Source organism: Rhipicephalus sanguineus, chromosome 4 (genome assembly GCF_013339695.2).
Source record: "Rhipicephalus sanguineus isolate Rsan-2018 chromosome 4, BIME_Rsan_1.4, whole genome shotgun sequence".
Taxonomy (NCBI): domain Eukaryota; kingdom Metazoa; phylum Arthropoda; class Arachnida; order Ixodida; family Ixodidae; genus Rhipicephalus; species Rhipicephalus sanguineus.
The window spans coordinates 157433833-157458688 of NC_051179.1; positions in this window are offsets into that span (position 1 = coordinate 157433833).

The window sequence follows — 24856 nt, forward strand, 5'->3', positions numbered from 1 at the left end:
ATCTGCCTTCCTTTGAGTATGCCGTGTTTTATAAATAGGGGACTGCTAGACACCTCCCTTGGGTTGCCATAATAATCTTCAAATAGACGGATCACTTTCTTCTGTAAGACTTCTAATTTGTTTAAGTTATTCTCACTTGTAATGCCCCATACGAGGAAGCTATTATTCAAACGCGAGTAAAAAAGAGCGTAGTATATCTTTTTTCTAAGCCAAATCGGTATGAGTGGGTTTAGTTTGAATATGCACCCAACAGTCTTGCTTAGTTCGGCTGCGAGACTATCGACATGGGTATTCCAGGACAAATTTTCTTGGAACCACACTCCGAGAAACTTTTGGGATTTAACCTGCTCCAGCCTCTGGTTTTTGAAAAAGATATTGATGCCGCCCTTGTAAGGCTTATTGATGGGCTGGAATATGAAGTACTTACTCTTAGATATATTAAGCATGAGCTTATTTTGATGAAGCCAAGTTTCCAATTGGACTAAATAGTTATTTGCCTCAGCTTCAAGGTGCACGAGTGATCTACCTGTAAAAAAGCCGGCAGATCCCACGCATTGTGGGAATCGATGTAATGCGAAGCAGCCAGCAAGGAGCTGCATACATCGTCTTGTATGTCACTGAGGAAAATGCGTGTCATGGTTTTCATGTTAACTCCTATTATTTATGTTCGTCACACAGTAACGTCGCGCAATACCAATTTCGGGGAAGAGCAAGCTAGCGAAATGGCCGCCAGCGCTCCATGAGCGTGGCACGTAAGTCATGCTGTACATGACATGCGTGTCATGATTTTCATGTTAACTCGTGTTATTTATGTTCGTTACACAGTCACGTCACAAGATACCAATTATGGTGTATATAAATCTAGCGAAACCGCCGCCAGCGCCCCATGAGCGTGGCACATAAGTCATGCTGTACATGACATGCGTGTCATGATTTTCATGTTAACTCGTGTTATTTATGTTCGTTACACAGTCACATCGCGCAATACCAATTTCGGGGTAGATCAAGCTAGCGAAGCTGCCGCCAGCGCCCCATGAGCGTGGCACGTAAGTCATGGTGTACATGACATGCGAGTCATGATTGTCATGTTAACTCGTGTTTTTGTGTTCGTCACACAGTCACGTCACAAGAGACCAATTTTGGTGTATATAAATCTAGCGAAACCGCCGCCAGCGCCCAATGAGCGTGGCACGTAAGTCATGCTGTACATGACATGCGTGTCATGATTTTCATGTTAACTCGTGTTATTTGTGTTCGTTACACAGTCACGTCACAAGATACCAATTATGGTGTATATAAATCTAGCGAAACCGCCGCCAGCGCCCCATGAGCGTGGCACGTAAGTCATGCTGTACATGACATACGTGTCATGATTGTCATGTTAACTCGTGTTTTTATGTTCGTCACACAGTCACGTCGCGCAATACCAATTTCGGGGTAGATCAAGCTAGCGAAACTGCCGCCAGCGCTCCATGAGCGTGGCACGTAAGTCATGCTATACATGACATGCGTGTCATGATTTTCATGTTAACTCGTGTTATTTATGTTCGTCACACAGTACGTCGCAAGATACCAATTTTGGTGTATATCAAACTAGCAAAACGGCCGCCAGCGCACCATGAGCGTAGCATGTAAATCATGCTGTACATGACATGCGTGTCATGATTTTCATGTTATGACTTGTGATTTATGTTCGTCATACAGTCATGTTACCTCATACCAATTTTGGTGCACATTGGATGAACCAAGCGACCAGGAGAGCACAAAGTCGTAGGCGGCTAGATAGATAGATAGATAGATAGATAGATAGATAGATAGATAGATAGATAGATAGATAGATAGATAGATAGATAGATAGATAGATAGATAGATAGATAGATAGATAGATAGATAGATAGATACGCTCAAAGTCGCAGAAGTTCGCTAAGAAATGCTTCGCATTTAAAATATATTAGTATCATCTGCGTAAATAAATAATTTTGGGGAACGTGGAATGTCACAAAGATCATTACTGTAAGTTATAAATAGTAATGGTCCTAGGGTTGAACCCTGCGGAACACCATTTTTCACAGTTTTCACTGGGGAAACAATGTTGCCTATCTTTACGTATTTTCGGAGAGATAACTTTTAATTAGTTTAGCTGCCACGCCCCTTACACCATAATCATGCAACTTGGTTATTGAATGTCATGTTTTACTGTATCAAAAGCCTTCTTCAATTAATGAAAAGGCCTATGGTGTACGATCTGTCTTCCATGTTCTTTAGTATCTCATCTTTGGTATGTAATAACGCCAATTCCGTAGACCTACATTTTTTGGAACCCATACTGTGCTTGATTGATTATCTGGTGCTTTGAGAAAAAACGCTCAAGTCTGGTGTGTATGACTCCTTCAAAAATTTTATACAGTACCGGTAAAACAGATATCGGACGGTAGTTCGATAGTACATTCTTAGCCCCTTCTTTGTGGATAGGGCAAACGCGGGCTACCTTTAGATCTGAAGGAAAAATGCCGGTTTCTAACATTGTGCTCATGATATATGAAAGAGGGTGAGAAATTAGTGATGCTACATACTTTATAGGGCTGGCTCTTATTTCGTCAACACCTGCAGCAACATTGTCTCGTATTTTACTAATTAATCTTTCAACTTCACAAGTAGTGACAGGGGTAAGAAAGAGTGAGTGTGGTAGATGCTTTCTATCTGCTACAGGCGGATCTGTTACACCACAAGATGTATCTATGTATTCGCCAGCGTTAACAAAAATTCATTCATGGCTGATAGTGCTTCGACATCTGTCTTATTGTCTGCAAAAGCAGGGATATCAACACCACTTTTTTTTATTACGCTCGGTTAAATTATTCACTTCATTCCAGATTTTTCTGGGATTATCATAAATTCTTTCAAATGTATATTGGTAATAAAATATCCTGGCTCGCTTGATGTCAGCATTTAGCTTGTTTCGCTACATTTTATACTCTTCCAGAAGTGATAAATCGCGAGATTTAACAAAAGCGTGGTGCATCTTGTTTTTTTTCTTGTATTTTGTCATATAATGCGTTGTTAATCCATGGCTTGCGTATCTTCTTTTTGGAGGGCATTTTCTTTATAGGAAAGGCGCGATCATACATGTTTTTCAGCTTTTTAAGAAAAAGATTAAAAGCCCGATTTGTATCCCTTTCTGCGTATACTATGTCCCAATTCGTCGAGGCAACTTCAGCTCGGAAACGGTCTAATGCAATATTGTTTATTCTGCGGTACTGTTCCGTGACCTGCTTTTTATTTTGTTTTGAGGATAATGACAAGAGAGAAAAAATAGGCAGGTGATCACTTACATCGTGTGACAGCAACCCCGAAATACATTTCCTGTTTGAAAGATTTGTGATACTCACATCAACTAGCGTCGAAGACTTTTCCGATATGCGGCTAGGCTTTGTTATCGTGTTCGCGCATGCGTACGAATTTAAAATTGACTGGAGTTGTTTAGAGCTGGGACAATCACCTAACATGTTAATGTTGATGTCACCGATAATTAAAAAAGGCACGCACATTGACTTTAGCTTTTGTAAGAGAGTATCGAAATAATCAAAGAATTCTTGCTATTTACCCGTTGGTGGCTGATAAACCACGACAACAATTACATTCGTAACCTTGACGACAAGGTATTCAATTAACGGTGAAATGTTCGAAAGCTCACCAATTATTTCATGCTTGAGTTGTTCTATGACGTATAATGCGATGCCACCGGCACGAGCGGAAGGATGTACCAAGCCACTGCAAGTATAACCCACAAATCTTGGCGGGACATTATTTGGTGTTAACCAAGTTTCCGAAAATGTTAGAAGGTCAAACATTATTGACAAAGAATCGAGAAACACGTCAAGATTTTCTTTTTTGTTCCTGATACTTCGAGCGTTTAAATGGAGGACATTGAAAGTATGTGAGCTTTGATTAACCAGTTTGTTGAACCCGCTGATGTCGTAGTACTCGCTACTGTCAGGATCCATTATGAAGTCTAGTCAGTACAAAATAAGACCTGATTAGATAGGCTACATTGTCATTTTTGCTACATCCGCAGGCTCAACAATTCTGAGAATTTCAGACGTCTCCGTTTTGCGCGCAAAGATCTTGCCACCGTTTGTCCACACAAACTTCCAGTTTGTCTCTCGCTTCTTAGCAATTGCTGAACCGAGCAGCTGCCTTGAATGTTTGGTCAAGTTCTCATTCACGTATATGGGCTGATTTGACTGGAAACCCATATCTTTGGCAGATGGCCTTTGCTTCCCTGCTTTGGTTAAGATAACGCTATTTTTCTCACGTCGGACGAAACCAACGATTACACTCCTGTCTCCAGATCTGCCAACAGGTATTCTATGACACGTGTCTATATCAGATTGCAGGATTTGCTCCCCAATGGCATCGCCAAGCTTCTTTAGAATTTCAAATGGATCTTCATCACGGGGGGCACCTTTGATTTCCAAGTTATTCACGCGGGTATATTGCTCCAGCTCATCAACCTTACGTTGCAGTTTCTTGTTTTCTGTTTCAAGCTGATCGTTTGTTTGTCTGGCATGTTCCAGCTCATCACGAAGCAACTTAATTTGCAATAAGGTACGCATTTGGGCTGGTTGGTTCATGATTAACTGTAGAAACAGCGCTAAAAGGCGGGACGATCGAGGAAAGGACACAAACAACGGCGCTGACTAACAACCAAATGTGTTTTATTCTTCCAGTCTGCATTTATATACTCCGCCACAATCTCAACGAAGCAAAAGGCAAAGAAACATAGACAAAAAAGATGATTAGCCTGCGCAGAGGCCAAAAAATCCTCAAACAGACAGAACGAAAGTTCCAAGTTCTCAAACAGCCATGTATGTTGGTGTTATGCGCCTAGGTCTCAAAAGAGCCTTCTCCCCTTTTCTTCTGCGCATTCAAAAATTGTCAAGCGCGGTATTGCAAGGGCTTGCATGAAGGCGGCGCTTGAGAGGTCCTGTGACCACCAAGTCGAAGCGAGCTTTTGTTCTCAAGTAGCACGCCTGAAGCTTGCAGGTTTTCCAGGAACGCTTTTGACCAGTATCGCAGAAAGCCTCGTGTCTGGTTTTAAAAGGAAGTGCTCACCTGCTGTTCAATCAGTGACACAACCGCAGAAGAAAGTAGTGGTTATTCCTTATGTGCACAAGGTGGCACATAATCTGAAGAAAGTGGTCAGCAGGGCAGGCGTTAGACTGTTGTTTTCTGCCAAAAATAAGCTTGGTAGCCTGTGTCAGCAAGTAAATCGAGAGACCAAGACGAAAAGATGCAGCAAAAAGCATCGCCAGAAGTATGTTGAATGTTGCGATAGTGTTGTGTATAAGATACCTCTTTCTTGCGGCCGTTACTATGTCGGCCAAACGGGCGGTGCGCTAATGACCGCATGCGCGAGCATGCGAACAACGTCCGTAAACAAGCCAGAGATAGTCAATTGTCGCTTCACTGTAATGAATGTGGTTGCCAGCCATCTTTTAAAGATTCCATTTTCCTGTCGAAGTACCATGATGAACGGGTGCGTGTCATTTCTGAAGCGTATCATATCTATAATGGCGGAGAGGCATGTGTCAGCCTCCCCTCGATCTCCCTCCTTCCGAAGGAGTTAACGTTTCTGTCTGTTTGAGGATTTTTTGGCCTCTGCGCAGGCTAATCATCTTTTTTGTCTATGTTTCTTTGCCTTTTGCTTCGTTGAGATTGTGGCGGAGTATATAAATGCAGATTGGAAGAATAAAACACATTTGGTTGTTAGTCAGCGCCGTTGTTTGTGTCCTTTCCTCGATCGTCCCGTGTTTTAGCGCTGTTTCTACAGTTAATCAACTTAATTTCATATGACAGTTGATTAACGTTGTCACAAACGTCACTACAAAATTTTACACTCTCGCGTATGTCCCTAAGTTCGGCTCGCATTTCACGGCGGAAATCATCGACAGCTTTCGTTATTTCCCTTGTCATGATGAAAGCAGTCAACTTCACACAAATAACACAGACCTACAGCTTGGCAGCAGTGCAGGCGTCTACCGAGCGTAAAATCCGTAACGGGCGGTTTTCGCTCACCTGCGTAAATGAAGAGATATAAGTGCTGCGAAGACCACAGGCACCGCTGCCAAACTGAGGGGGCCGACACAAGAAAGCCCGCTTTTGTAGTTTTTCTGGATGACGTCGCTGCCGAGTCCTCACGCAGGCGCAGAGCTTCAGCAGCGGATCTTAATCCAAGCACAGCCGAAATATCATAGTGTCCCGTGTGCACCACGTTGATAGCTGAGGGTAGGCGTGTCTTTTTCGGGCAGGGTGAAGTCCGATGCCGGTTCACAACAGCAGCCCGTTTTGGTGCGTTTGTGCCCTCTCCTGCCACCGCCGCCTGTGTCTGTAACCGCTATCACACGCAATGATAAAAAAATATCCAGGATCTACTGGAAGTTCAATCTCTGTACTCTGCTTGATAGTGGAGTATTCTGCCAGTGTCATGCCGGTGCTTGAAACACCTTCGCGAAAGTAAAAAAAAAATTACACCATCTCCCACTAAAGGGAACCATGAGTGGATGCGAAGCAGCATTGTGGGCGCACACCAAATTACCGTTACGTTCACTCGGCGTTTCCGTTAGTGTGTGCGGTTTGTATTTAGTGTTTGTGTTATTATTGGGTTGTGTTTGTGCGCTGCTTTCCGTTAGCGTTAGCGCCGAGTGAACGAGGGACGCCGACGTTGACGTTACAACTCATCTGAACAGGAACGAAGCGAGGATGACGGAAGCCGACCAAGCGTGCGCGCTTATATACACATGAAATGGAGGAGGGAGTGGAGAGAGTGGGTTACAGGCTGTATTTGGCTGCGAAGCGGCTGCATCACGTGGCAGGAGAGGCTGCGCCGCGGCTGCAGCGCGGGGGTGGAGAGAAGGCGAACGCACACCTACGTAAAGGAGGAGACTGGGAGAGAGAGTACGCGCATGCGCAATGGAACGCGGACGCCACCACCACCGCCGGACACAGCCCCGAACAAAAGATGCTTCGCATCTAAAAAAAAGAAAAACGCCGGGCCTGCTTGCAACACGCAGCATCGTCACAACGAAAGCGGGAGGGGCGTGCCCTCTGGAGCTTGTTGTGAACTCCTTTGGATCGACAACTGCAAGTATAGTTGCAAGATACGCATTACACCATAAATCAATCTAATTTTGCGAAGAACACTCTAAAAAAAGGGAGTTTGTACTGACTACCTTTGGGTGGTAATCAGCTCGCTACACATATGATGACCTTTTGGGGTGTCGCTTGACTCTCTTCAAGTCAAATGTTCCACGACTCCCTGCCTACAGCAATAAGGTGTATGTGTTACTCCCAATGGAAGAGTCCACACGACTACCTAAGGGTGTCTAAACAAGGGTGTCGCACGACTACCTAAGGGTGTCACACGACTATCTAGGGGTGTCTCGAAAGTACTTCTTAGTAGTAAGGGAGACCCCTTTGCAATGACAACACTGACCCCCCATTCGGGTAGTTCTTGGAATACCCTTGTGAAAAAGATGGTGGTGTATGCGACTCCCTTGGTTGGAGTTGATGCGACTACTTCACGGTAGTCATTAGGACACTTTTGACTATCTGAAGTGACCCCTCTAAGGGTAGTCATTTGACCATCACAGGAAGTTAGTGGTGGTATGCACGACTCTCATGCAGAGTTTGTGCCGCTACCTTTTGATATCCAGCAGGATTCTTACCGAGGTTCGCTGGGGTAGTCTAATTGCTCCCTAGGTAGCGGTACAGTGCGCTTGAAAATACTCTTGCTTGATATTAATGAAACTTAATGGGAACTGGCTGCTGTGCAAGTTTTTTTTTTTATTTATTTATTTTACCCTCAGGGCCAAGTGGCATTACAGAGGGGGGTGGGTACAGAAAATTCATTGAACAGGAACAACAACAAAAAAAACAAAAACAAAACAAAAACAAAAACAAAAAGCAGTGAATACAGTAGGATCATACAACTGAAACTGGTATAATACAGTGTTAGCTAATACATACAATACTAATACATCACAGAATATAATTATACATTGTTAGCTAATACAACAGAAACAAAATAAAAGCCTAATCACACAATGCTGGCTAATGCAGTACGGAACAAGTGATTATCATTTATGGAAACAATGTCACCGGGGAGTCTGTTCCACTCCTTTGATGTACGTGGCAAGAATGAAGTGAAGAAAGTTTTCGTGTTACATGAAGGGATGCCTACTTTGTGATGGTGATCAATGCGGCGAGATATGTGCTGTGGGCGAAGAAGTAGCTGGTCGTGCAGGAATGAATGGTGATATATCTTGTGAAATAGGGTTAAACGAGAAACTTTTCTACGAGATGTTAGAGGAGGGAGCTCAAGGGAAGTTTTCATAGTTGTTATGCTCGCAGTTCTGTTGTAGTTAGACAATATAAAACGAACGGAATTATTCTGTACTAGTTCAAGGGAAGTTATTAAATTGTCGTAGCTGGCGTCCCACACGGCTGTTGCATATTCTAGTTCGGACCGTATTAGTGTTTTATAAAGCTGCAATTTTAGGCCACATGGAGCATTAGAAAAATTACGTCGTAAATAACCAAGCATGCGGTTAGCATTGTTAATAATGTATTCAATATGTGGTGACCAGTTTAGATTAGAGGTGATGTGAACGCCAAGATATTTGTAAGAGTTAACAGAATCGAGAGGAATGTTATTGAGATAGTAAGGGGGCGGGGTTGTGGAAGTTCTGGACACACGCATGATTTTGCATTTTTTAATATTTAGGTCCATTAGCCAATTTTCACACCAGTTATATGTAGCGTTAAGGTCAGATTGTAATACATTGACGTCATTATCGTTAGTAATTTCCCGAAAAGTAACACAGTCGTCAGCAAAGAGATGAATAGTAGATGATATAACAGATGAGAGGTCATTAATGTAAATGAGAAATAATAAGGGGCCTAAGACGGAGCCTTGCGGAACGCCGGAATGAACTTCGCGAGAAGAAGAATTGTGACCGTTTGCAAAAACAAATTGTGACCGGTTAGTGAGAAAACATTCAATCCATTTTAAGAGGTTATCATCAAGATTTAGTTGATGTAGTTTTAAAGGAGCAGTCTATGGCAAACCTTGTCAAAAGCTTTTGAAAAATCTAAAAAAATGCAGCCGGCTTGCGATGATTTATCAAGAATTTGACGTAAGTGATGTGTGAAGGATATTAACTGCGTTTCACATGAATATGTTTTGCGGAAGCCATGTTGTGCTGACGTGAAGAATGAATTTGATTCTAAAAAATTGACTAGGTTAGTAAATATGACATGCTCGAGTACTTTACAACATATACCAGTCAGAGAAATAGGACGATAATTAGTCGAACAGTTTTTATTACCGGATTTATGGAGTGGAACGACTTTTCCGATTTTCCATTGACTAGGAACAGTAGAAGTGTCCAGGGACTGTTGAAAAATTTTGGTTAGTGCAATGGAACTGTAAGCGCTAGTATTTTTCAAAAATTTTGTGTTAATACCATCGTAACCGGGAGAGGAATCAATTTTTAGTGCTTCAATGAGTCGTACAATTCCAAGAGGTTCAATGATCACTGATGGCATGGGTGAATAACTCTGTGAAGTCGTGCTAGGTAATTCAGTACGGTTATCTACGGAAAAGTTTTTAATGAAAGATTCGTTAAGAACAACAGTGCAATGGGCTTTACTTATTTCATTACCAGATGAATCAGTCAAGGCGATATTATCGTCGGATGGGGGATTAATGACTCGCCAAAATCTTTTTGCGTTATTTTGTAACATAGATGGCAAAATGTTTGTAAGAAAGTTATCTTTAGCAGATTTAAGTGCAGATATGTAGATGGATGATGCAGATTTGTAAGCACTCCAGCGCGGGTGGTTAGTAGGTAAACTTCTCGCAGCACGATAAAAACGTTTCTTTCGATTCGATAAACGTTTGATGTGAGCATTGTGCCATGGCGCACGCTCGTTAGATGTGAAAGTGCGGCAAGGTGTATACTTATTTGTTAGTCGATCTACTTCAGCTGCAAACATATCCCAGTTAGATTGCACTGAACGGGTGTAAAAACTGCTTAAAAATGTGTCTAAAAAATTTGCCAGTTCACTATTAATCATGTCAAAGTTTGCTTTTTTATAATCCCGGATAGTTTTCTTCTTTTTGTTTGCTTTAGGACACGGCGCATTAAATGAAAACGATAGTAATGAATGATCGCTAATCCCTGGCGCATAGGTTATAGCGCTAGCAAAGTCTGGTCGATTTGTTAAAATTAGATCGAGAATGGTAGCATTTCCAGTGCACGTCCTGGTTGGCCACGTTACAAGTTGTGTTAGGGAAAATACTGAACATAATTTAATAAATTCACTTGGCTGTGGTGAAGACGGTAATGAATAAGGCGCGTTTGCGTTCCATACTATACTAGGAAAGTTAAAATCTCCGAGCAGAAACAGTGGATGCCAGGAAAATCGTGTACAAACTATATTAATTGCGTCGTGCAGTTCATCGACAAACGTTGAAGCTGAGGAGGGAGAGCGATAACATATTCCTAGTATGATCTTATGGTATCCGATGGTTACCATGGACAGAACTAGCTCTAGTTCGGTGTTAATGTGAATACACGAAGAAGGAATATCCTTGGAAATGGCAAGAAGAACGCCGCCTTGACGACATCTTCAGAAGAACACTTGACGACATCTTCATTTCAGCACTAAAAACACAAAAATATCAGGGACAACAGGTCCTGTTATCGCTCGTATCTCTATTTAGAGCTAAAATGAAGACATCAATTAATTAAACCAGCTGAGTTTATGTATATTTGTGCACTGATTTCAAGTATGCTAGTGTTTTTTTAGTACAATATGCAGTTATAAAATACCTGATGGTACGCGTTTAGCGTTGAGTCCGTGGAGCGTTTAATGAATAACCCGCACAGGTTCAGCGACCAGCAGTCCGAAACAGAGCAAGCACGAGCACCAACAACCGTCGTCGTCTTCGTCTTTCACTGGCGCCCCTGCTTGCGCCCTATCCATTCTACAAATCACTCCCCCGCAGAAAAGGAGCCATCCTGGCGACTTAAGGAACAGGGATGACTGGTGGGTCGTAGTGCGGCTTCAGTCGGTCGACGTGAACAATCTCGCGGCCACGGCGGCGCCGGTCTGCGGATGGTTGAACAGGCTCGACAACATAGTTCACGGGAGAGGCTTGACTTAGGACGCGGTAGGGTCCTTCATACTTCTGCAGTAGCTTTGTGGAAAGGCCAGGAGCAGAGGAGGGAACGCGAAGCCACACCAATGTTCCAGGCGAATATGACTGGGGAGGCAGGTTTGCGTCGTGGCGGTCCTTTTGGCGTGCTTGGTCTTGTGCGGTTAAGGAACGTGCGAGCTGCCTGCATTCCTCGGCGTAGGTGGCGACTTCAGATAGAGTTGTGGACTCTGAAGCGTCCGGGTGGTACAGAAGAATGGTGTCCATAAATGAGGAAGGTTCGCGGCCGTAAAGAAGAAAGAAGGTAGAAAATCCTGTCGTAGACTGAGTGGCGCTATTGTATGCGTACGTAACAAAGGGTAGTATGCGGTCCCAGTTGGTGTGGTCAGCGGAGACGTACATGGACCGCATGTCGCCTAGTGTGCGGTTAAAGCGCTCAGTCATTCCGTTGGTTTGTGGATGGTATGCACTGGTTGTCCGGTGCACAACGTTGCATTCACGGAGGAGAGCTTGTACGGCATCAGAGAGGAACGTGCGTCCGCGGTCGCTGAGTAGCTCGCGAGGCGCGCCGTGGCGAAGAAAAAGTTGGTAAAGTATGAATAAGCCGACTTCACGTGATGTGGCCTCTGGAAGCGCGGCAGTCTCAGCATAGCGTGTCAGATGATCGATAGCGATGATCACCCAGCGGTTCCCGTCAGGTGTGTACGGAAGGTGGTCGTACAAATCAATTCCGATGCGATCAAAAGGCCGAGAGGGACAAGGCGACGGCTGGAGCGGTCCAGTGACAATACGTGGGGGGCTCCTCCGGCGCTGACACTTGGAGCATGAACGCACGTGTTGGCGGACGAAGCGGTACATGCCACGCCAGTAGTACCGCAGCCGGAGGCGTGCATATGTTTTGATTACACCAGCGTGGCCGCACTGGGGATCCGCGTGAAAGGAGGCACAGATATCGGCACGGAGATGGCGAGGAATCATCAACAACCACTTGCGACCATCAGATAGATAGTTGCGGCGGTATAGGAGCCCATCGCGGATGGTGAAATGTCGAGCTGTGCGCCGCAGCGAGCGAGTTGCGGTACGTGCTGACGGCTTAGATAGGAGCTCCATTAAAGAGACTATCCAAGGAGCCTGACGCTGCTCAGAAGGCATGTCAGCGTGTGTAAGGGCCGCAGAATTGTAGCTGGAAACAGACAGATTGCCACAGTCATGGGGAAGGGGAGAGCGAGAAAGAGCGTCGGCATCTGAATGTCTACGGCCTGACCTGTACACGACGCGGATGTCGTATTCTTGGAGACGTAATGCCCATCGAGCTAGACGACCAGATGGATCTTTCAGTGAAGATAACCAACAGAGGGCGTGGTGATCAGTCACGACATCAAATGGGCGGCCATATACTTAAGGTTTAAATTTTGTAATTGCCCAAACGGTAGCTAGACATTCTTTCTCTGTGACCGAATAAATTTCTTCAGCTCTGGTGAGAGTGCGACTTGCGTAAGACACAACGTACTCGTCGAAGCCAGACTTGCGTTGAACAAGAATAGCGCCAAGGCCGACTACACTGGCGTCCGTGTGGATTTCGGTAGGGGCGTCTGGGTCAAAGTGACGGAGACTCGGTGGCGATGTCAGTAGATGACGTAATTTCGCGAATGCGGCGCCGCAAGCGGAAGACCATGTCATGACACCTTGGCTGTCAGCAAGTAGGCGTCTTAAAGGGGCCATTATGGATGCGAAATCACGAACGAATCGCCGAAAATATGAGCATAGGCCTATGAAGCTCCGTAGTTCTTTCAGGGTCGACGGCTTGGGAAACTCGGCCACAGCGCGAAGCTTTGCAGGGTTGGGTAGAATGCCGTCCTTGCTGAAAACATGTCCCAAGATGGTGAGCTTCCTGGCGGCGAAGTGACACTTCTTCAAATTTAGTTGTAGGCCAGCCTGTGTGAGGCATTCCAGGACACTTGCGAGGCGCAGAAGATGGGTGTCGAAGTCCTTAGAAAAAAACTACGACGTCGTCCAGATAACAAAGGCACGTGTTCCACTTGAGACCTCGAAGGATGTTGTTCATAAGACGCTCGAAGGTGGCGGGGGCGTTGCAAAGGCCAGACGGCATCACGTTGATTTCGTACAAGCCGTCAGGAGTTACGAACGCAGTTTTTTGGCGGTCAGCTTCATCCATAGGTACCTGCCAGTACCCCGATCGAAGGTCCAGTGAAGAAAAGAACTCAGCGCCTTGCAAACAGTCGAGCGCGTCATCGATTCTGGGGAGCGGATAGACATCTTTGCGTGTGATCTTGTTAAGGCGCCTATAATCAACACAGAATCGGATGCTACCGTCCTTCTTTTTCACAAGTACCACCGGGGAGGCCCGAGGACTGTGGTATGGCTGTATAACGCCACGACTAAGCATATCAGTCACCTGGTCATCAATAACTCGGCGTTCAGCGTGAGAGACCCGGTATGGACGCTGACGCAGGGGTGCATGGCTGCCGGTGTCTATACGATGGACGATGGCAGACGTTCGACACAAAATGGTTTGCTTGTAGTCGAAAGACGTCCGAAAGCGGTCGAGAAGCTTCAAGAGTTGGGTGCGTTGAGCAATAGGAAGGTCCAAATTAATTGATTGATGATGGTGTTTATTGGCGCAAGGGCCAAGTGTGGCCAAAGAGCACCAGCGCTATGACAAATGGAGTACGATGGGTTATGTAAGGGGGCTGTAAAGTGGCCTAAAACAAATAGCTTTATCTAAGCTTAAAAGATATAGAGATTAAAAATATGACAATGGCGCGTGAGGTGGTCGATGTTTATGGGCTGTATGGCAGATAGTCATAATGGGGTTCATAAAATTATGCACGTGGCACCGATACCTCAGCTAGGTCCTTGCGCGCAAGGGCTAGGAGGTAGGTGCTTCCCTTTAAAACTGCTGCAGCAGCAACCTCTCTCAGGAGGTCGCGCTGCTGTCCAAATTAATTGATGGAAGGAAAGCGTCTAGGGAAGATGTCTTGGACGTAGCAACGAGATTAACGCTGGCGACCTGGAAGCTTGTTGTGCGATCGAGCAGTTGGCTCGCGCATACAGAATCAATCTCCTCAAGACGCCCTATACATTCTCCTCGAAATACTGTGGCTGCGACCGAAAGCAGGTTCGTGACATAAATGCTTGAGCAGGAGTCTTCGATCGTGACAAGAGCAAAGGGGAGAATGAAGTTCTTACGAGAAGTGAATGCTTCTGACGGTGTGAACATGGCGCTAGGGAAAGCATAGTCGCAGGAGATCGGTACCCGAACAGAAGACAAAGGTGGGATGTCCGTGTCCGCGGCGACGACGACACGAGGAAAGGACTTGCCAGAATCGATGTCGGAGATCGCTGATAATTCTAGTTCGGCACGGGCACAGTCAACAATGGCATGATGTGTGGAAAGGAAGTCCCAGCCCAATATAACGTCGTGCGAGCAGTGTAGAAAGACGACGAATTCGACGACATACAAAACGTCCTGAATGAGTAGCCGAGCCGTGCACGTCACGGAAGGCTGTATGCGATGTGCGGTTGCCGTACGGAGAGAAAGACCAGAAAGCGGAATCGTATTTTTTTTAACTTGCGGCACATTGCTTCGCTCAACACAGACACAGCAGCTCCCGTATCGACTAAGGCGTGCACGGCAACACCTTCAATGAAGACAGTTATTCCGTTAGCAGGTTGAGAACGAGGTCTTGTAAATTTCGACAGCGGCGCAGTTCTTGCCTCCGGAACTGCGATGGTCAGTTTTCCGTTTGGACGGGCGAGGGGCGACGAATCATTGGCGAAAGCGAACATCGGCGCGGGGACGGCGATCGACGGTAGTTGAAGGTTAGGCGGTTGGATGAAGAGGTGTCCGAAGTAGCGTGGGAGGGCTTCGGCTGTGGTGGCTCTGTACGGACGTAGCTGTAACTTGCGTCAACGGTACCTGGACGGGCAACGCGGCGGCGGCAGAAACGCTCGACATAGCCGGGTAGACAGCAGTAGTAACAGATTGGTCGGTTGTCTGTTGTGCGCCAAGGATTATGAGGAGGGGTCACAGGACGGCGATAAAGTGGAACGGGCGGGCCTGCCGGCGCCTGCGTTGAGTAGAATGTACTTGAGAAGTGAGCAGAGTCCGTGCCGTGTGGCAGCGCATGTGACTGCCTTCTCGTGACGTCAGCGTAGGTCAAGGGCGCGGATACAGGCGGCGGCTGGTGCGTAGGCGGAAGGGCTTCGGATACTTGCTCCTCAATGGTTTGTCGCAGCGACGAGGGGAGCCCATGAGCATTGCCTGGGAGAAAGGGTGCAAGAGACAATTGTCGCGCAACTTCTTCTCGGATGAACTGCTTGATTTCTTGCGTCAATACCGTCGGGTCCGAAGAGATGGCGCCAACGGTGAGTGCTGACGTACTGGTCGTGTCGAAGCTAGGACGACGTGTGGAAATGCGCTGCTTTCGCAACTCGTCGTAGCTCTGGCAGTGCTGAATGACGTCCGTGACTGTTTGAGGGTTTTTGGCCACAAGCATGTGGAACGCATCGTCCTCGATGCCTTTCATGATATGCTTGATTTTGTCGGCCTCGGACATGGCAGGATTGAAGCGGCGGCAGAGGCCTACGACGTCCTCAATATAGGAAGTCAAACACTCTCCAGACAGTTGGGCGCGATCACGCAAGCGCTGCTCTGCGCGGAGCTTGCGCACTGTCGGTCGGCCGAATACGTCCGCGAAAGTCGTTTTGAAAGAGGCCCAGGTGGTAATCTCAGCCTCATGGTTGTTAAACCAGAGTTCCGCGACTCCTCTCAGGTAGAACTGGACGCGGCCGAGTTTGCCGTTATCGTCCCACTTGTTGTTGACACTCACTCTTTCGTACGAAGAGAGCCAGTCTTCAACGTCCTGCTCATCAGTACCGCTGAAGATGACTGGGTCGCGCTCCCTTAGAATACCGGCACAGCGAGCAGCTGGGGGTGTGGCAGCATTCTGCTGTGCGACGTCGTCGGGCATGGTTGACTGGGAAGGTAGAGTCCGGTTGCGGAGTTCCAGGGTGCAAAAGAGAACCAGCACTCTCCACCACTTGATGGTATGCGTTTATAGTTGAGTCCGTGGAGCGTTTAATGAATAACCAGCACAGGTTCAGCGACCAGCAAGCACGAGCACCAACAACCGTCGTCGTCTTCGTCTTTCACTGGCGCCCCTGCTTTCGCCCTATCCATTCTACATACCGAACATTATATGTGCATATATGGGAGCAATAATTTTTTGTAAACAGAGTGAGTTAGAAACTAAATCAGTATTTCACAATAATCTAGAGTTAGAACTGTATGCAGTGTAACAAAAATGAATGTTTGAAACCCATTTGACAAAAGTTATGGTATGTTGAGCGTTTGTGACGTTCATGGGCTTGACAACGACTCGCTCACAAGTGTTTGTCACACCATAACTTCCACTAAAATGAGTTTCGAGCATCGACTCAGTTATTAGATACAGTTACATGATAACTGTATCCACCGAGGCTAATGTGATATGCCGATTTCCATTGTAACTATCTCAGTGTGGGAAATATATTTGTCCCAACATGGCATACGAAATGTCTGATATTTTAAAAGCTACACGTCTTTCTAGAAAAATAATTGCATATTTGAAATCAGCACACAAATATACGTGAACTCGCCAAGTTTGATCAAGATCAATCAAGAAGAAATTTTAAAGTATAGCGTCCCCACCCCTAATGCTGAAGTAGAAACACAGTTGTGAATGCACAACTGCCATTAAAGGTGTTTCTTTACAGATGCCTCACAGGGGTCCACTGGACCTCTTTTTGCCAACTAAAACCACTGCCAGGCAACTCAAAATGCATATCAAAGCTCAAAATTGTTATGAGAGACGTGAGTTAGGCTAGTTGGCGCGTATTAACTGCAGACATGACTGAATAGCGCAATAAAAGTGTTCTCCATAAATTTTCACGGCTCACTTAAAACAAAAGTCATATTCTTAATGCAGGGTCGTCAGCTATTTGGTGCTGTCTTTTTTGGAAATCAGCGACACAAAGTAAAATGACTGTTTCATTTCAGGCACCTGTGTGCAAGAAATGTGCATTTTTCCCTACCTTTCTACCAGCTAAATATACATGACTGAGCAACACAGTAGCAACCTCCAAAAACAGAACACATTCGTATCAGTGTGAATATGTAACCACAAGGGAAAGTTTCGATAGTATGTATTATAGTCAAATCCAGCAGTGAAGTGGACCAGGCATAAAAAAAGACAGCAGTCTGTTTTGCTGAATTGGAATCAATGGACAACCTTGTACACTTGCTATAGTTGCAATATCCGGTATTCATTTTGTGTCATACTGGTGCAATTTAAAGAATGTTAATTTCTTTGCCATTACAAAAATACGCCCCAGTGAATATGGCATCGAAGGTATGCACGTACGAGCAGACCTATAAATAGTTTTTTTTTAATTTTCATGTTCAATTATGAATTCATAATTTCAGTAAGGCAAAGCTGACATAGAATACTAGTGCCATTTGAAAGAACATTTATATAAAAAATAGAAAGTTGTTCTTGCCCACAATTCTTGTGCAGATCAAAGAGCATCACAAAATGCTCCAGTAATGCGACTTGTTGGAAGTCCTTTCATCCAATTTGACAAAAAAGACTTGTCTCACCACGCAATGCCTTTAGCACCACCTCCACGTCTGTGTCCAATTATGTTTGCTGCTGTACATATCTGAAAGCACAAACAACATTTAGGAAAATGTAAAGTTTTTCTTACACAAAGAATGTACATATATCACAGTGGCTTCCAGTGAGAATATATTGCAACAATAAATAACTTCTGACTAGCTCTCACTCAACAGCTATCACAGCACATTATTAAAGAACTTCTGACTAGCTCTTACCAGACAGCTATAACAACACATTAATAAATAACTTCTGCGTAGCCCTGCTATACAGCTATGACAGCATTTATAGTACTTAAAGTTAATGTGCCTTAACGCTCAAACTTCAATCAGTGACACCTGATTGTGCTGAACTTGCGCTTGACCTACTTGCTTTCGATCGCACTTTCAGTGCAGTCAGCATTTTTATGCCTCTGGTATTCAGTTTAGAACTGTTTATGCCCATCACATGCTCTAGCAGGCAAAGCGTATTTTTCGCGGATGAGACATATTCAGTGTTGTACGCCCAGCACACCGCAAAAAGTAACGACAGTCCTGACGTAAAATCATGCACGCCTACACAGACATTCTCGCACTTGACGCACATGGCCTCAGAAGATACGGGGTTGTCACCAGTGTAGAGCAGTGTTGGGTGTGTGAATTCCTTCCCTGGTGTCTGCAAAACGAAGATACGCATGATAAGTCCTTACTTGAGAGACTTTTTTGGGGAACATGGAGGCTTGCAATGAGAAGTCACTGAACAAGGAATGTGTGACAATGGGACCTGTACATTTGGTGCCCTGACCAAGACAAGTGCTTCTGGCATGTTGGCTCAAGCAACATTCCTTGTCTGACGTGTCATCATTGGTCCTTGGTACTCAAGAACAACTGCATTTTCGACAATATTTCTAAAGAAGTGTAGTGTTTTAGTTGAGGGTTGTACAAACAAAAATTTAAGCAGTGCAAAAAGATTAAAAGTACAACTGCTTCTGCTTAAAGAACACGTGAAGGGTTCTCTATATATCCCAAGCACAGAAAAGTTCTTCAGATTTACTTTAAACCCAGTGGGCACCAATGTTATTTTGGTAAGAAAAAAGACTGTGCACTCTAACTATATTATCAGAAGTTGCTTTTGCAAAAGATCTGCATTGTACCCGTACAAGCTCACCAAAAATGCTTATGCTGCTTTTGTCTTGAAACTAACACTGAACAATTGCAACACAAATTTTCCAGATAAATACGATAAGCACTTCCCTCTTATGTTCGACCTCTATTGTCATTTTGATGATGCCTGTTATGGTAGCAAGCATAAATTTTTTCCCTACTGTTTTCATTCAAATCCCAAAAGGAAAGTTTGCATGAGTTGGGTTAGTGAATAAAATGGCACCAATAAATAGTTGTAGCCACAAGGTAGGCCAACATACCGTGGTGTTGGCCGTACCACGAGTTGGAGGCGCAGCTGACATTTACGCAACAAAGCGTGATCACAGTACGCACTAACTGGTAGCCATAGAAGGAACCACTATGGCTGAAACTGTCAACTAATAAATTGGGATCTTTGAGGACTCATAATAATCGTTTGGTTTTACGTTCCCAAATCACGATATGATTATGAGGGATGCCGTAGTGGAGGGCTCTGGAAATTTGACGAGCACGTGGGGTTCTTTTGCACCTAAATCTAAGTACACGGGCCTGCAGCATTTCGTTTCCATCGAAATGTGGCCACCGCGGCCGGGATTCCTATCCCGCAGTCTTCAGGTCAGCAGTCGAGCACCATAACCACTAGAACACTAGCTGGTTGTTCTATGAAGACCCAGTCAGGAATTCACTGCAACTGTGTTTTAACCCCTAGCAAATTTAAACTGTGTCCTACTCTGTCCAAAGCTACTTTACAACTTGTGAACAATTCCAGAACTGTGAAACACCACCACTGCTGCTCGCCAAGTCCCACATTATCCTCAGATACACCCCTTTCATCTGTCACAGTGCTAGGCAGCAAATATGCACTTCATGCCAGCACCAGGGCTGCCCACGCACAAAAAACAGCCTGAATTAGCATCCTGACCATTCAAGAGAACAAACAGCGCTTGTACAACTGGAAATACCCACATGAACAGTTTACGCCTGGCTCTCTGGTATTTCCGCAGTCCCCGTCCTGTCATGTTAAACTGCTAAAAAAGCTGCTATGTAAAAAAAAGCTCACATATTTTGTGACGTGATGCTCCCAACATATAAGATCATCCCTGTTGTTCACACAACTTCATTAGCACTCAGAGTTCAGAGACACTGTACATGCAACACGCCTGAAATCTTATGACTGTTCCATTACCCCGAAGCCTTGATACATCGTGACAATGCTACTGCCGCTGGAGGTGACCCTATGTGCACATAGCATGGTCTCTTGGTCACGGATGCACGACAAACAGAAAGAAGTGACCTAGCCCGGACTGTCAGCTAAACTGGCCGAAGCTGCAATGATATTGCAAATATATCTTGTAAATAGCCTCCAATGTAATCGCCCCATCATTCGCATCATATCAGTGCACTAAAAACATTCAAATGGTGCAAAAACTTGCAGGAACCACATAGGAATTAAGGCATGTCCACTTACAGCTAAACTGTCATAGTTTACCTTTGTGCTATCCTAGCTCCTAATATTTTGCCACATTTGTACATAATTTTTATTACTTCAAGTTTATGATACTTGATCGCACAAAATGTTCCAAATTCTTACCATTTCTATGAATATTTCACTCCCTCGTTCGTTGACGAGAAATGGAAGGACCATGATGGCACCCACTCCTTTGTCATCTGGAGAGAAAAACCACAGCAGTGAAAGGTGTGCTGCTTGACCAATTCTGCTGCCTGTAATTAATTAGCAATATCGATAGTGCAATAACATTGCCAGCAGTACATTTTAAAAGGCTCACATAATCCAAGAGCAATCCACTTCAAGAGTTCCTGAGGCATAATTCAGTACTACAACAGCGGTGAACAGGAAATGCATAAAGCAGCTTCAAAATGAAGGATATTCGTAATTTATAAATATTCAAGTCTTGCTCTTTCACTATTCGATTAGTGGTCTGCTTCTGAAGAAAGTTGGAGCCCTTACGCTATGAGGGAAATGAGGCTAACCGAAGCTTTGTGAGTGCATACCTGACACACCACTTTTCTTTCTTTTTTTTACACGGTGCAATGCTTCCTTCCAACTGTTTCCTTCCTCCATGCCGGGAATCAAATCTTCATCCACGTGTTTAGCAGCGCAACACTTCAGCTGCTAAAGGTAACAACAACGATCATGCGTTCATATACAGGCAATTATGACATGTGGCAACGTGAAATGAGGAGGATTGCTGCCACAGTAGCATGCGCAATGCACATGAACACTAGCCTTACATCATACTAGTCTAACTTAAAATGGCAAAAATACTATGAGCGTGGTATGGACCAGAACATGCCATCTCATATCCAATTATACTGTGAACAGTGATAATGCTTTGAAAAGTATGTGCCCCACATATTTTGAAAGGATTCAAACTCCAGTCTTTGAAATGCTTCTTTTGATCCTGGTGGAATAAATCAAAGGAAAATAACTCATGTGCTGTGCCTCTAACGACAGTGAAGAGCGTGAACTTACAGTTTCTTGCAATCCTGTTGTCCACTGACATGTCTGCCTGCAGAGAGCAAAGGGTAGTCTGTGCTGCGTGCTTTTGTGCCGCTGCATTGAGGATGTGCTCACTGAATTCTCTCAGTGCGCCCATTAATGCTTCATCAGGTGATACACCAGTCAGGCGACGGCATTCACTTAAGATCTGTAAAAAGTGTTACCTTTGGATAGGTCTACCAGCTTAAAGGGCAGGCCAGTACCCAATTTAACAAGATTAGCACAACTCACTAATAGTTGTTTTAAGTAAAGTGTTATCGCCTATGGTAAGGACATTTCCTGCTTCTCACATTTCATGAAAAATTAACATGGTGTTTACTGTAATAGTTGCTGCGTATCAACCACTTTTGACAGCATAAAATAGATCAATGAGGGAAAAAAATCAATTACGCTTGGCAAAGAAAATTAAGTAATAAGATTAAAAAAACAGAATGCAGCAGCAACAAGGTTTGTTCTCGGTTGGTACTCGAGCACAGACAGCTGCAAGAACATAAAAAATGAATCATCATCATTTATTATCATCATCACTTATTAACCCTTAAGGACCCTAAACAGGGCATTACATAAGGGGGGGGGGTTACAAGGTTGAAATGAGGCATAGTTCAGCAAATGCCTAGGAAAAAAAAACCAACAGCGCTACAGAAAGTACAAGGCACGCAAGAGAAATTATTTCATGGCCAGTGTTCGTTGAAAAAGAGGCGTACAACGCAATGATGGGAGGGAGCTAAAATTAGAATTAACAAAAACACACAGACGAAGAGAAGTCAAAACAAGTGGACTTCATGATACAAGCCTTAGTGGGCACAAGACATATTAAGTACAATATCTGTAGTATACAACGGCGAAATAGTGAAAAAAAATTACGTGAATACAAAAAATGCATAATTAAAGTCATTTAACAAAGAGCGTACTTAAGGACTCATTGAATTTTTCTGAATTTTTTTCAATGGCAATAGATTCCGGAAGGCAATTCCAATCCTCGATGGCTGCGGGAAGAAATGATTTATTAAATGTCGAACCGCGAAGGCGTTGGACGCTGTTAGAATTGAACAGCCGGCGAGAAGTTCGAGCAGGTGGAAGTAACAGTGTACCATGCAGGTGGGAAAAGTTGTGGTATAGTTTATGGAACAGGGCGAGTCGGGAGATTTTGCGTCTAACTATTAAAGGAGGAAGTTCAAGAGATGATTTATTGTGGGTTACGCTGGTGTGTGAATTATAGTTTGATGAAATAAATCGGGCAGCACGATTTTGGACCGCCTCAAGAGAGGTGATTAAGTATTCTTGGTAGGGGCTCCAAATAGCGGAAGCATATTCCAGTTTGCTTCTAACAAAAGTTTCGTATGCCATTTTCCGAATTTCTGGAGGGGACAAACGTAGGGTTCTTTTCAAATAACCTAAGGTCCTGGATGTGTCAGTTACAATATATGTGATATGCTCCGACCACGACAGCTTACTGGTAATGAGGACGCCTAGGTATCGGTAAGAGGAAGTATGTGTCAGAGCTGTAGAATCAAGAGTATATTGATATACAAGGTTAGTTTTTTGCGTGAAACAACCATGCATTTGCACTTTGAAACATTAGGTCCCATGAGCCAGCGCGAACACCATGATTCGATTAGGTTTAAATCGTGTTGTAGTATGGATTGGTCATTACTGTTCGAGATTCGACGGTAGACAACGCAATCATCCGCACAGAGGCGAATAGATGACGTTATTCCGGATGGCAAGTCGTTGATGAAGATAAGAGAAGCGGGCCAAGAAGTGATCCCTGAGGAACACCGGATATTACGTGTGTGGGTGTAGAAAGATTAAAGCCGATGAATGTGAAATGTGATCGTGCTGTTAGAAAACTTTTGATCCATGATAAAGTAAGCGGGCCAAGATTTAGGCAACCGAGCTTAGCCATGAGACGACAATGAGCCACGCGATCAAATGCCTTTGAAAAATCAATGTAAATGACGTCAGTCTGAAAAGAAGAGTCCAAGTTCAAGTAGAGGTCTGTGGTGAATTCGAACAATTGCGTCTCACATCATAGTCCGGGACGGAAGCCATGTTGCTTGCGGAAAAAGAAAGAATTGTTATCGAGATGACTGGCAACGTGAGAATAAAATATGCGTTCCATTAGTTTGCATGCAACGCAAGTCAGTGATATAGGCCAATAATTTGATGGGTCAGAGCGGTTACCTTTTTTGAAAACCGGGGTTACAGTCGCAGTCTTCCAATCCTCAGGAATTTGACCTTCTAAGAGAGACTGCGAAAATATTATCTGCAAGATTCGACTCGTCACATCCCTGGTACTTTTAAGGAATTTCGCAGGAATATTGTCAGGTACCGGAGCACTAGAAGTTCTTAATTTCATGATGAGACTCGAGATTCCCTCAGCCATAACAACGACCGGCGGCATTACACTAAAGTTTAAGTCGAGAGGCGTCGGTACATAATCAACAGGTTCGGAGGTGAAAACAGACGAGAAGTAGGTGTTCATAATATTTGCTCGCTGATCAAGTGGAACATCAGAGCCATCTGGATATACAAGCGTAATGTTGTGGAATCGGGATAAAAATTCTAAACTCTCAATAAAAACGACTATGACTGAAACTCCTTCTATGAAATATTTAATGGAAAAACCAGCATTTGAACGGAAATATACTGACACAGGCCTCATTATGTCTCATCGCGTACTGATGATTGTTTAAATTTTTAGAATACCGTACCAGATTTAATACGTATGTTAACTCATGTTTTGTTCATTTCACTTGAGAATGGAATCGCCTATCAAGTCAGCAATGATGCTATGCAAATAAAGATATGTTTTTCTCAGCATTGTAACCCCCTGGCTATAGCACCTTCAGGCTAAGCAATGTAATCGCTCAATAAAGAACGAAGAACCAGTAGCACCTCCCTGGAAGATTCTCAGAAGTGTGAAACTATAATTGTTAATTACTTATGAGGCCTATATTCTGCTCTTTGAAAGAAAGGTCCATACTGTCCTTTCTTTTTACACTGTGGTATAGTCATTGCAGCTAGCATGTAGCTGCCTACTCTTTCTCTACATAGCATAGTTACTTGCTCTGAGGAGTGTACTGCCCTGCTTTATTTTCACACTGACTGTTAAGCAGCTGAAAGTGTTCTATATGCTTCCTTAAGTAAACCAAGTAAAAACCTTTGTGGGACTTTTGTGGACATCAGCTTGCCGTTAATTACACTGTCATGCTGTTCTACACACACAGTTTCCTTGAGGACCAAGCCAGAGGATGCTTATGCATTAAAAGTATCACTGTTACCTGTTCTTGTTTCCTTTATTGTTCACACT